General features: G+C 36.6%; 1 pseudogene; it reads right to left on the reverse strand.

The window, feature by feature from the left end:
- Positions 1-12,361: 12,361 nt before the first annotated feature.
- Positions 12,362-14,763, reverse strand: LOC109258098 (40S ribosomal protein S2-like; annotated as a pseudogene).
- Between the last annotated feature and the right edge of the window lie 422 nt (positions 14,764-15,185).

A 15,185-nucleotide genomic window follows, 5' to 3' on the forward strand; every position in this document is an offset into this window, starting at 1 on the left:
CACACACACACACACACACCAATTTCAAATTGCATATCAATTTATGGTCAGTTTTTACAGATTATCATTTTATTAACTCAGCTACCATTGACTGAGTATATTTACTAGAGTTTTCTGTAATAGCATAGCAGGCTAATGTGTCTTGTAATAGACTAAACTAGTTGTTCATTTGCTCCCGGGAACATACAGATCAGGACTGGTTACCACTCCAACTTAGAATCTATTTTGGTCATTATTTCCATCTTGCCTCTTACCATGGAGTACCAATCTCAGTCTCTGGTTTTTGAGAATACTAACAATCCTACCAATACACTACAAAGTAAACTAGTCCCGTCGCAATACCATGGTAATGGGAACACCAAGGTAAATTAGTTTATTCTGTCAACTCTGACCTCTTGAGTTTCATAAATATCCTCCTGTGTTCTTACCAGCATATTTCTTACTACGTTGATGGAAAAAGTTGCTTTTGAGTATTTCCTGGGAACCAAATAAAGTTGTAGTTGTTCTCAAATTAGTCTTTGCAGCAACCTAGCCTATTTATTGGCCTTAAGATAAATTGAAGAATGGCCTAGAATTGAAGCACTGAGATAGCCATAGAGCATCTTTGTGACAATTGCCTCGAGATTTCTGCTGTTGTTGTCTTAGAGCAAGGAAGGAGCTGGTTCCCTTGGATGGAAATATAGAGTTCAAGATGCTCAGCTATGCCAACACAAATTTCATCATCATATATACCATCATTATACTTTTTCCCTATCTGGGTCCTGACTTTGGCATAGATCTCCAAATATGTACATTTGGTATCCTTTGAAGCTCTGCTACCACTTAAATTAAATTTCAGCCTGATTTTTCGGTACAGTCTACCTCTCAGCTGTAGGTGACGGGTTTCTTAAAATGTCCCCATGGAATTATTCTGACAGTCATAGTGTGCCATTGATAGTTTGCTAATCTGAGTCTATCATTTTCTTTCAGGGCTCCTAAAATTAATCTCAGGACATCAACCAAATCCTTATGATGTTCAAAATGTTCCAGAATGTTGAAGAATAACCCCTACATTATAAGTCAAAGTTTCACAGCCTACCTTGTTGCATGCTGGAAGTTGGCATTAAATAATAGATGTCTATGTTCTAATCCTCTGAACCTGTGAATATTGTCTTAGATGGATGGAAAAGGAAGCGATTAAGAATCTTCAGAGGAGGAGTTTACCATTGATTTTCTGGGTGAGCCCCAAATACAATCACATGTATCCTTATAAGAATGAAAATAAGGTTTCTTTAAAACAGATACACCGAGAAGTGAAAAAGGTAGAGATTGGAATAATGGCTACAAATCAGGGAACACCAACAGAATCTAGGAGAGAGGCATGGAATAGATTCTCTTAAAGCCTCTGGAGGAAATATAGCCTTGCCATCTCCCTCATCTCAGACTCCTGGAGTATGAACCGTGAGAGAATGAAGACTATCCTTGTTTGTGGTAATTTGTCATGGCCACACAAGAAACCAATACACACCTCATAAAACTGTTCCACCAGTGAGATTCTTAGTAATGATAATGCTTCTGCATTCCACGGGTTATTATTACCACGACTGATAACATCAGTGGAGTCCTTATTGCTGTCTGTCCTGCGGGTGATCTCTCAGCAGAATGCCATGTTGAGTATCTGCTTTCTAAGGCCACTGTGATACCAATTATCTCATATCAATTATCTGTCTCCCCATCTTCTGAAATAGAGTTTACAACCAGGGTTAGCATGCAGGTACTTTATGTGAAGATTTTCTCCTAGGGACAAGGATTAGAGCATGAGGGAAGAATAAAACACTAAAGTCAAACTAAGTATGCATTATTGAAGTGGTTTATGTTCAGGACAAATAAGGCTCAGACCCTAGGATGGGCTACTTGATGTGCTGACTTGGCCAGACCATAGTCCTAAGTCATTTAACATAAACCAATCTAATTTTTCCTGTGAAGATATTTTATAGATGTTATAAAAATTGACTTTATTTAATCACTTGACTTTAAGTAGGGGATGTTATTCTAGATAATCTGGGTGGGCGTGATTCAGTCAGTTGAAAGGCCTTAAGAATAGAGCTGAGCCTTTCTTGAAGAAGAAATTCCAACTATGGGCAGCAGTTCAGCTTTTAACTTGGAAGTTCCAGCTTGCCCTTCCTGATGGTCTGCTGCACGGATCTGGAAATTGCCTAGCAAGCCCTCCACAACTGCATAGGCCAACTCCTTGCTAGAAATCTATCCGTTGATCTCTCATCTATTATCTATCTAATCTCTAACAGAATGATTCTACTTCTCTGCTAAAATATGGCTGACATGAATCCCTTGAAGTATTTCATGTAGCTGTACGAACTGCACCTCAGGATTTTTAACAAGAACAGAAAAGTACTCATCCACAGACTCCTGTTGTCAAATCATCAAGGGTTCCTTCAGGAGCCATTAACTACTTTACCTTTCCAAGTTTGTGCTTGAACTAGAATGGTTGAGCAAGTCTTACAGGTAAACCATGTAGTGATGGCAGATACATGCTGGGGAAAAGGAAGCAAGAGATGCAATGTGGACTGAGAAAAGTGCCCAGTGGACTCCTACAAACTTCTGGTGCCTGCAGCAATGGCCTGATTAAAAAGGTGGCTCAAAATGATATAAGATGATTATGTAGCTATCTCTGTGTAGATACACAAAGACTCAATAAGCAAGTTATTCTAAAAGAAAAAATAATAAAAATTCTTTTGCTTTTTCCACAATGATCACGATAAAGAAAAATATGATTTGTTTTATTATGTTTTGTGGGACCCAGTTTAGCAAAACATTTATAAACAAATGTGAAACATTAAGTACTTAGGCATTCATATTAATTAACTTTTATTACTGAATAATATTTTTTCTTTATATAGCCCTAATTTCATTAGTGTTATTTGGAAGTAACCATGACTGATTAATTGAACATTTCATTAAAAGATGTGTCTGTTATGGGGTGCTTGGATGGCTCAGTCGGTTGAGCGTCTGACTTCAGCTCAGGTCATGATCTCACGGTCTGTGAGTTCAAGCCCCACGTCGGGCTCTGTGCTGACAGCTCAGAGCCTGGAGCCTGCTTCGGATTCTGTGTCTCCCTCTCTCTCTCTGCCCCTCCCCCACTCATGCTCTCTCTGTCAAAAATAAACAAACATTAAAAAAAATTAAAAAAAAATTTGACTGTTAGGTTAGCTGTGATCCCTAATACTAAAATACCACATTTGCAAATATCACACTACTATTTTGGAATTTAGATTAAAATGCCCAAAATACATACAAATATTTAAATTAAAAATAATATTTATACATGTATGTAATATGCTCATGTGTCCATGGGTGTATTCAAGTTGAAAAGTAAATCAATACACACACACACACACACACACACACAAACATAAACTGACAGTCATGTGTCTAGGTATATGTACATTCTTCTGTTTAGAGGAAAAATGTATTTTTCTTAACACAAGCTCAATTATTCCTCTGAACATAACAGTGTGGAAATTTTATACATACATTCCTTTACATATTTGTACTTATTTTTTTCTATATGTATGTTCCTTCACACATTTCTTACTTTTATGTACATTCCTTCACATATATCTACTTATAAATTTCCACACATTTCTACCTTTACATATAGTTACTATTAAATAAGCATTTTTTTTTTAGATTGTAAAGGGGAATACTACCAAACATTTAAGGAAGAGTTAACACCTATTCTCTTGAAGCTGTTCCAAAAAATAGAAATGGAAGGTAAACTTCCAAACTCTTTCTATGAAGCCAGCATTACCTTGATTCCAAAACCAGACAAAGACCCCACTAAAAAGGAGACCTATAAACCAATTTCCCTCATGAACATGGATGCAAAAATCCTCAACAAGGTATTAGCCAAATGGATCCAACAATACATTTAAAAAAATTATTCACCACGACCAAGTGGGATTTAAACCTGGGATGCAGGGCTGGTTCAATATCCACAAAACAATTAACGTGATTCACCACATCAAGAAAAGAAAGGACAAGAACCACATGATCCCCTCAGTAGATGCAGAGAAAGCATTTGACAAAATACAGCATCCTTTCTTGATAAAAACCCTCGAAAAGGTTGGGATAGAAGAAGCATACCTTGAGATCATAAAAGCCATATCTGAAAGACCCAATGCTAATATCATCCTCAATGGGGAGAATTTGAGAGCTTTCCCCCTAAGGTCAACCAAGACAGGGATGTCCACTGTTGCCACTGTTACTCAACATAGGATTGGAAGTCTTAGCCTCTGCAATCAGACAACACAAAGAAATAAAAGGCATCCAAATTGGCCAAGAGCAGGTCAAACTTTCACTTTTCACTAATGACATGATACTGTATATGGAAAACCCAAAAGATTCCACCAAATAACTGCTAGAACTGATCCATGAATTCAGCAAAGTTGCAGGATATAAAATCAATGCACAGAAATTGTTTGCATTCCTATAGACCAAGAATGAAGCAACAGAAAGAGAAGTCAAGGAATCGATCCCATTTATAATTGCACCAAAAACCATAAAATACCTAGGAATAAATCTAACCAAGAGGTGAAAAATCTATACACTGAAAACTGTAGAAAAGTTATGAAAGAAATTGAAGAAGACACAAAGTAATGGAAAAAGATTCCATGCTCCTTGATAGGAAGAACAAATATTGTTAAAATGTCAATACTACCCAAAGCAATCTACATATTCAATGCAATCCCTATAAAAATAACACCAGCATTCTTCACACACCTAGAACAAATAATCCTGAAATTTGTATGGAACCAGAAAAGACCCCGAATAGCCAAAGTGATCTTGAAAAAGAAAACCAAAGCTGGAGGCATCACAATCCCAGAGATCAAGCTATACTACAAGGCTGTAATCATCAAGACATTATGGTACTGGCACAAAAACAGACACTCAGATCAATGGAACAGAATAGAGAACCCAGAAATGGACCCACAAATGTATGGCCAACTAATCTTTGACAAAGAGAAAAGAACATCCAATGGAATAAATACAGTCTCTTCAGCACGTGGTGCTGGAAAAACTGGACAGCGACATGCAGAAGAATGAACCTGGACCCTGTCTTACACCATACACAAAAATAAACTCAAAGTGGATGAAAGACCTAAATGTAAGACAAGAAGCCATCAAAATCCTTGAGGAGAAAGAAGGCAAAAACCTCTTTGACCTAGGCCGCAGCAACTTCTTACTCAACATGTCTCCAGAGGCAAGAGAGACAGAAGCAAAAATGAACTATTTGGACCTCATCAAAATAAAAACCTTCTGCACAGTGAAGGAAACAATCAGAAAAACTAAAAGGCATCCAATTAAGTGAGAGAAGATATTTGTAAATGACATGTCAGATAAAGGGTTAGTATCCAAAATCTATTAAGAACTTATCAAACCCAACACCCAAAAAACAATAATCCAGGAAGAAATGGGCAAAGGACATGAATTGACACTTCTCCAAAGAAGACATCCAGGTGGCCAACCGACACATGAAAAAAATTATCAACATCACTCATCATTAAAGAAATACAAAATCAAAACCATAATGAGATACCACCTCACACCTGTCAGAATGGCTAACATTAACAACTCAGGCAACAACAGATGTTGGAGAAGATGTGGGGAAAGAGGATCTCTTTTGAATTGCTGGTGGGAATGCAAGCTGGTCTAGCCACTCTGGAAAATAGTATGGAGGTTCCTCAAGAAACTAAAAATAGATCGCCTATGACCTAGCAATTGTACTACTAGGTATTTATCCAAGGGATAGAGGTATGCTGTTTCGAAAGGATACAGGCACCTCAATGTTTATAGTGGCACTATCAACAATAGCCAAAGTATGGAAAGAGCCAAAATGTCCATCGATGGCTGAATGGATAAAGAAGAAGTGGTATATATACACAATGGAGTATTAACTCGGCAATCGAAAAGAATGAAATCTTGCCATTTGCAACTATGTGAATGGAACTAGAGGTATTATGCTAAGCAAAATTAGAGAAAGACAAATATCCTATGACTTCACTCATATGAGGACTTTAAGACACAGATGAACATAAGGGAAGGGAAGCAAAAATAATATAAAAACAGGGAGGAGGACAAAGCAGAAGAGACTCATATATATGGAGAACAAACAGAGGGTTGCTGGACGGGTTGTGGGAGGGGGGACAGGCTAAATGAGTAAGGGGCATTAAGGAATCTACTCCTGAAATCATTGTTGCACTATATGCTAACTAATTTGGATGTAAATTAAAAAAACAAAATTAAAATTAAAAAAAAATTTAATTTATTATTGAACCATATGGCCCAGTAATTCCATTGCCAGGTATGTATGCAAAGGAAATGAAAACAAGAGTTCAAAGAGATAACCGCACTTCCATATTTACTGCCACATTATTTACAATAGCCAAGATATGGAAACAACCTAAATGTCTGCCCATGGATGAATGGAAAAAGAAGTTGTGGTAAACATATACAATGGGATATTGTTCATCTATAAGAAAGGAAATCCTGCCATTTGCGACAGTAAGTGAGATAAATCAGACAAAGATAAATATGTACTGTGAGATTTTTTTTTAATGAGTGGGTTAATCCATGAAAATACAAACCAATTATTATGCCTATATTTATACAAGACTTATTATGGCCTATTAGCAGAATAATTATAGATTTTGTAATGGTTTTAATAAATAAAAGCCCTTGATTTTCAAATCCTCCAGATTATAGCAAATTGACAAATATATATTACAGTTTAACTCAGGTTATCTTGCCCCCTTTTTTTTTTTTCTTTTAACGCTCATTTATTTTTGAGAGACAGAGAGAGACAGAGGACAAGCAGCAAGGGGCAGAGAGAGAGAGAGGGAGACACAGAATCCAAAGCAGGCTCCAGGCTCTGAGCTGTCAACACAGTGACTCACGCAGGGCTGGAACTCACAAACTGTGAGGTCATAACCTGGGCCGAAGGTGGATGCTTAACTGACTGTGCTGCTCAGGAGCCCCTCTTAGGTGCTTCTAATGATTACTGCTAGGCCCTTCTCCAATGGTTCTTTAATTAAAACTCTTTACTGCTAACATTTTATCCATAGTAATCAGAAAGAAAATAAGGTGATCATGAGAGGATTTTCCTAAATCTGTTTTCTAAAACCCACAATGACTTGTATTAACTGAACTGTGGCTTTATCTTTACAGATAGTGTATGATGAAATTAGCAATTATCAGATAGACACACAGGGACTGTGTGGAGGTTACCCATACAAATTGTGATTATAAATTTAAGACAAGTACAACCTTTAAAAACAAACAATTCAATAGAAGTAATACATATATTATTTAATTTAAATGATGAGTCCTATTAATGTTACCCTTGAGTGTATATATGTGATAAAATGTTACCTAATGCTAAAGTTACTTATTCTTAAAGAAATTATGGATAATAAAAAATTTGATAGGACTATATTTAATTTTTGAACAGGAAATCAAAGCTACCTAAGATAATTCAAAAATAAAACGTAATACATTGTGTGATGTTTCTCCAATTCATAATTTTTTTGTGTGTTTCTCTTTTATTCCTCTAAGAGCATCCTTGAGAGAATGGTTTTATTAATTCCCAAATTAGTGATAAGCCCTCATTTGATCTTCAAATGATCTCCATAGGAAGAGACAAGATAGGTGGGAACTACTAGTACTTGGTATTGATGAATTGCCATTTCCAAAAGAAGGACTTTCTCAATTTTTCTCTCCCAAACCAAAATTAACCAAATTAGGAAACCTTTATTTATGCACCCAAAATGGAATACACTCAATCTGGCCTTTTACAGAAAGAATCACTGATATAGATTCTTTGATTACCTTGGAACATTTCAGAAAAAAAAGGAACTACCAAAATAATTTAAACCTCTTTTCTCTCATCAGAATGCAAAATGCAGGTAGGCTAGTAATTATGGTTGCAATGGCAAGTGAAACTGTATCACGCAACCTCCTACTGTTCATGAAAGGATCATCACTCAAAACTCTGTGATGATTTCTCCTGGGTACCTTTAAACTGTATCCTTTCTACCAACCTTTTATTTCTATTTTATTTCTCTCTTCTTGGAAATGCTACTGCTTCTTAGATTTGCAGCCTTCCTAATTTCCATCCTGTGCTTTGTGCCTGATGACAGAGTCTACAGGGACTTTCTCTATCTACTTTTCTTCCCCAACTGAAATAGAACATTCTGAATTACTGACCTCTTCACTCCTAAATGAACTTCATTCATTTGAAATGCTGGCAGTGATAAACTTCAACTTATTATCCCACAAACTGCTAAACCTAAATAATCACTGAAGTTGTTTTAAGTCTTTTGAAAACATTGTATCAGAATTCACTCCTGTAGGACACCCACCAGCTGGAAACTGAAACAAAGCCCATTTAAATACAACAAAATGAGGTGGAAAAAAAATCACAGAGGAGGAACTGAATGCTTACAGCTTTAGGCAGTCTAAATCTCCAATGTTCTGCAATTTTGTGACTTTGACAAAAGCTCAGTCAATTGAAAAAAAAAAATGTTACCGGTGATTGATTTGTTTCCAATTTGTTTGTTCTTTGTCATTTGTTACCAAGCCAGTAAAACCACATCATGTTCCCTGAAGAACAGCAGGTTTCCATTGTGGTTTTATTGTGGTCACCATGATGTATTCAACTCTGTGGCATTGCAATTAAATACCAAAACATATTAACGATCAAATAAAATTTAAAACAAAAAGATTGCTCCTGAAAATGAATACAAGATTTCCAAGATTAAGGAAGTGCATCTGCTTAACTGTTACTAAATGAATGAAACTGGAGAAAGAAGTAGGGGAAATGAATAAATATTAAATGTTCTTTGGTGTAAACTCTTGTTGCTTTAAGTGCTATCCAGTAAAATGGATCTCATATTATTTACCCGAAATGCTTTCCAGATATTTGTTAAATATCAATTTCTTTGTCAGCCAGACAGAGTAACGTGTTCCATTAGGTGGCACTTATGTATAAATACCTGTGTCATGGTGGATATGCTATATTGTTTATCAAATTGAAGTTACTGAATCCTCCTTTTATAGTCTAGAACACGGGATATTAAGGAGGACTGGAGGGCACAAGACTACATTGGAGAACTGTGATAAATGTTCAATGCCTTATTTTTTTAAAACAATCTCAATTTCATGAAATACATTTTCATGTTTTATTGGAATTTTGGAATGTGAAGGCAATTAACTACACCTGTAGATTCATGACAGACAATAGTGCTAAGAGTTCAATACCACTTATTTTAATTTTTCATTGTTTTAATGCTACACCCTTTCCTCTTTTTCCATCTCATACCTCTTTCTACATAGATATTCACTCTGGTTTGTTGTATTTACAATCTACATGCAAAACAGCTACTTTGAATCAGGTGTATAAAATACTTTGTCTTTGTGTTTCAATTCTGGGGTGGTACTGACCTTTATATATTGATCTTTTGATATTTTTTCAAAAAATTTATTTATTCATGTTGCTACTTGAAACATAGATCTATTTTCACACACTTGCAATCCACTAATCTAATGCTGTACATATATCAGGTTATTGTTCTGACATCACCCCACTTTTTTGTATGAATTTCTGCATTTATTAGAATAATCCAAACTGGATTTTATTTAAATTTTGGGTTAACTTCAAACTTACATAAATTGTTCAGGAATACAAGAAATTCCCACAGTCCCTTTTACTCAGATTCACCATTTGATAAGTATGGCACTCTATTTGTTTTAGCAGTTTCTATATTATTACATGAACAATTTGATAACTGCAAACAATATGTTCCTTCACACTAAATAATTCAGTATGTGTTTCTGAATAAGGACCTTAGCCACAGTACAACTGTAAAAATTACAAAATTTAATGGCACAACAGTACTATCTAAGATCATACAAGTTTCCTAATAACGTACATTGTATATATGTTTCCCTAGCCAGGACCAAATCCAGAATGATGTATTGCCTTTAGTTGTCATATCACCAGTTTATTAAAATTTGAATCTGTTCCTTTGTCATTCTTGTCTTAATATTTTTTAAGAACGTAAGTTACTTATTTTAGTAAAATGCCCTTTAATTTGTGTACTTCTGATGTTTCTTCATGACATGTGGAGTGGAATTACCACTTAAATAATATAATGTCCTCTTCAGTGCATTATTCCAGAAAGCACATTTCCCCAAACTGGTGATGTTAATATTAATCACCTAAATTTATACCTGTCAGGTTTCTCTATAAAGTTACTTTTTTTCCTAATGAATAATTTTGGGAAAACGTATGAAAATATTTCAATATTCTTTTTATCAACATTTCACTGAATAGTTTAACATCCATTGATGATTTTCTAGTTTCAACAATGCTACTCCATTCATTGGCCTCTATTCTATAAGAAATGGCTTTCCTTTTTTTGTGTGACATATATTTAACATATCAGTAGGATTTTATGAATTCTCGTTGCTTTCAATGGATTATTGTTATTTGATTATGTATTTTGATGACTGACTTGTCCCAAACTTGGCCAGTTGGAAGCCTCTTCAAACTAAATTTGTGTCCTTTTGACATGGTCCTGTAATTATTTTATTACTTCCTCACTTTCCAGTGTAAAAATAAATACCAGGTTCAACTTCTACTTTACCAGCCACACTCTGGAACAGACTATTTCTCTTGGTTTATTTCAGTGGAGAATTTTATTTAGGAACCAAAAACTGGATTCTAGGAATGCTCATTGTCACTGGTGTATCATTGCTTTTAGGTCCTTTGTGTAAACAGATATAGGAGCAGATACATAAATGTATACATACATATAGCATATAGATAGATCTATAAAATGAGTCTAGATATATATCTATATATCTCTCTTTATCTATGTAATGAGTCTATCCTGATATCCCCAATTCTATGCAACAAGTTTCATTCTAGCCTTTTCAAATTTCCCCATCTTTAACTCCTTTCACCACATAGAGAAATACAACTTTTATTATCCTCAAAGTATTAACTCATTTGCTTAAGCCTAGTATAACAAAGAGTAGTTTTAGGCTTTTTTACCCATACTGATGTGAAAAACAAACCTAGAAACTAAATACTTGCTCCCATGGTGCCATGTAAAATTTGCATATAGTGACTGAACACATTTTAATAATAAAACTCAATGAATTTTTAATAATGCATATACCTGGATAAACTATATAGTCATCAGTAGAAAAATTCCATTACTAGAAAGTTCTATCACATCTCTTCTCAGTCAATATCCCAACCAGAGAGAATCATTGTTTCGATTTTTTTTTTTGAAACTATAGACCAGTTTTAGGACATCTTGTAAACAGAATGTACAATATGTACTGTTTCACTTTCATGTTCTCACATTCCGGCAAAATATTTGTTTGAGTCACTGATGGTACCAGCATTATTAGCAATTTCTTCCATTTTAATGCTGTGAAAGTGTTTCTAAGTGATCAGATTCCAGACTTACTCTGAAGTCAGAAAAAAAAAAAATATTGTCTATGGATCAGTGGTAGAAGAGAGAATTCAAATTGGCTGCCCAAATATTTGTTATGAGTGACTAGAGTTATGAGGACTAGAGTTCACCTTCATTGAAATGAAGAAGACAAGGTCAACAGGTTAGAGCTCAAGTTTGGGCATGTGAATTTTGAACTGCGTGTTAGAATTACAAGTTGAAAAGTAACTTTACTTTTGTTCTTAGCAGTTGATAGGAAAACAGCATACTGACGGAAATGCTTTACTGTAGAACAGTAAAGTTTTATATTGATCTTTATTTTTTTATTAAAAAAATTAATGTTTATTTATTTTTGAGAGAGAGAGAGAATGAACATGAGTAAGGGAAGGGCAGAGAGAAAGGAAGACACAGAATCTGAAGCAGGCTCCAGGCTCCGAGATGTCAGCACAGAGTCCAATGCGGGGCTTGAACTCACAAACTGTGAGATCATGACCTGAGCTGAAGCCGGATGCTTAACCGACTGAGCCACCCAGGTGCCCCTATATTGATCTTTCTTATTTTGCTGTTTCCTCCTAAGCTGTTACCCTGGGCACTTAGCTCTGTTTTTATAATTTTGTTTTTTCTTATATAAGCATTTAGATGAAGCACAACTGCATTAGCTTCATCTCATGTGCATTTTTGGTTCATTATTATAAGTATTTTTAAATTTTCACTATTATTTATTTAGAACCATGAATTAAAGTATATTATTATTTAATTTGAAAACAAGGTTTTTGTCCTATTATCTCTCCCTCTTTTTTTAAACAGGCTTTAATTAACTTTATTTTTCTTGTATAAAACTATGTGGTAGCCACAGCTGGTGCGTGGGTCTTCTGCAAGGAGATTCTGAGTGTCAGTCTTTACAAGACAGTCTGTGAATGCCTGATAAGGAGACTTGGTGAACACAGTCTTTTTCCAGAGATCAGGAATAAGACAGCTGTAGGTCTTAGAAATGGCATCAACAGTGGCCTTGTCAGGAATGCATGGATGGCTCTGTGGGCAACTGGGCCGCTGGTTATGTGGCCAAAATAACTACTGGTTATGTGGGCAACATGGGATGGTTATGTGGCCAAGTCTTGATTTCTGCTCAGGTCATGATCTCATGGTCTGTGAGTTTGAGCCCCAAGTCAGGCTCCAGGCTGACAGCATGGAGCCTGCTTAGAATTCTCTCCCTCTCTCTCTACCTCTCTCTCTCAAAATAAATAAATAAACTTAAAAAAAAAGTGACCTTCTTGAAGTTTCCCAGGGTGACAATGCAGCCCCTGGCCAAGGTATAGCAATTGTCAATACCAGCCATCATCAGTAGCTTCTTGGGCACAGGGGCCTAGACAATGCCAATACTTCTGGGAGCCAGGATGAGGTACACCAGCACAGAGCCACAGGGGCTGGTCACCTTGTATAGGACAGTGTGGGGCTTGCCAATCTTGTTCCTCCAGTAGCCTCACTGCATAAGGCGATGGAAAGCTTATCCAGGATGATGGCCCCAGGGATGGCAGTGGCTACCTCCTTGGAACACTTAACACCCACACCAATATGTCCATTGTTTATAATGTTTTTAAGAAAAATTTTAATGTTCTTTTTATTTATTTTTGAGAGAAAGAGAGTGTGAGCATGAGAGGGGCAGAGAGAGAGGGAGACAGAATCAGAAGCAGGCTCCAGGCTCTGAGCTGAAGTCACATGCTCAACTGACTGAGCCACCCAGGTGCTCCTAAGGTGTTAATTGGAATCTCCAATGGCAACAAATGCCTTGAACCCTGTCCACAGGCCAACATGGGTCTGCTTTTGCAAAGGCATAACCTTCAAAACCTCATTCTTAAGAGATGCCCCCAGGAAAAGTCAATGATTTTGGATTCCATGATGGGCATGGGGAAGAGATAGATATCTTTCAGGGACTTAATCCTCATGTCTTTGGCCAAGTGGCCTCGCTTGTTGACAGGGATTCACTCTTTGTCCTCTGCCTTGTCTCTGTGAGCTGCGGGGCCTCAGCTGCAGCCCCAACCTGGCCCACGGATGCCACTGCTGAAGCCTCCAAGGTCTCCCACTCTGGGGTCCTCTAGGGTCCTGCACCAGCATTATCCACCATTTGGTGTTTTCTCAGAGACAAAGTGTTCAATTATCTCTTGTTAGTGATTTCTAGTATCTCTCATCATGGTTAAGAAAAATTGGTTCTGTAAGTTCAACTCTGATATTTACTGAAATAGGCTTTATGGCACAGACTTATGATGAACTTTTGGAAATTACATCTGTTAAAAAAATCTGTTTTATTAAAAAATCCATCATTAATAATTCCAAATATATTTGTTATCTCAAGTAGGCAGTGATAAGTAGCATTAAGAAAGAAAGTTGTTAATCTATATTAAGTTAAAAATAAAGAAGTAAAATGGGGAGGGAAGGAAGCACTATTAATGCTTTAACAGATACTGCTATTTTTTATTCATTATTCATTTTTGGTTTTAGTATAATTCTTGAAGTTTTAGTAGGCATATATATAGGTTCTTAGTTCTGAGATTACATCCTCAACTTCCTGAGCAGTGACATATTGCTGTGATAGTATTTCAGGCCAATGGAATATGAGAATATGTGATTTATAAAACATCCTTAAAGAATCGCTGCTTGCCCTAGATTTCCTCCAAGCTAAGCCTGTTGTCTTGGAATGTTCTTAATTAGAGCAGGTGGCTTTGACGCATAGCTAGAAGTCGTATATTCACAATGGAACAAACCACTTAGTTGATTCAAAGTTCACAATATAGGTCTGTGAATTGGCTCAAGTCTGGAAATTGAGTAAATCATGAAGTTTTCTCACTTGAGTTTAGTGAAACAGTCATCTATCTCAATCCTAGCATCCCTACACTCAGCCCTGATCAAAGATCTGTGTCAAAAGATTCTGATTACTGCAAACTCTGCTGCCCCTTACAATGACCATGTTCACCCAGCTTCTGATGATGAAGCTCCATCTGCAGCCCTGGGATTCTATCATCCCATTTACATCTGAAAACTCCCTGCAGTGACAGTATCTTACAGTATCCCCTGATAAGGGAGGACCACTGCACAAAGAGCTAGGGATCATCAGCAAGGCTCAGTGAATATTAGGGAAGTGCTGGGGGCTATAGTTGGGCTCTTCCTGCAGTCACTTTTGTATATCATCCCAGAGCTGCTGCCAGTAGCTCTTCTGAGCCTCTACTGCCTCCAGATTCCAGTTCATGTTCTCAGAGATCATCAGAGGCCAATATTCAGCTGCCTAGCTGCCCAGCTCATTGTCTCTGAGAGAAGCAGCTGGGGTCCCAAGACAGACCACATTGGATGGATGGTTTTTGGAAAAAAAAAAAACAAACTGCTCTCTCGCAGATAACAGCCAATTAATACAGAGCTCTTTATTTTTTTTCTTTAAATTTTTTAAGTCTATTTATTTTAAGAGACAGAGAGCAGAGGAGGGAGAGAGAGAATCCCAGGCAGGCTCCATGCTGTCCCCACAGAGCCTGATGCAGGGCTTAAACTTGCAAACTGTGAGATTATGACCTGAGCTGAAAACAAGAGTCAGGTGCTTAACCAACTGAACCACCCAGTCACCCCAATATAGAGCTTTTTCAGTGAGGTGGATGCTTTTCAAACATTCAAAGGTGTTAT

The sequence above is a fragment of the Panthera pardus genome, unplaced genomic scaffold (genome assembly GCF_024362965.1).
Source record: "Panthera pardus isolate Hobbes unplaced genomic scaffold, ASM2436296v1 HiC_scaffold_16, whole genome shotgun sequence".
NCBI lineage: Eukaryota > Metazoa > Chordata > Mammalia > Carnivora > Felidae > Panthera > Panthera pardus.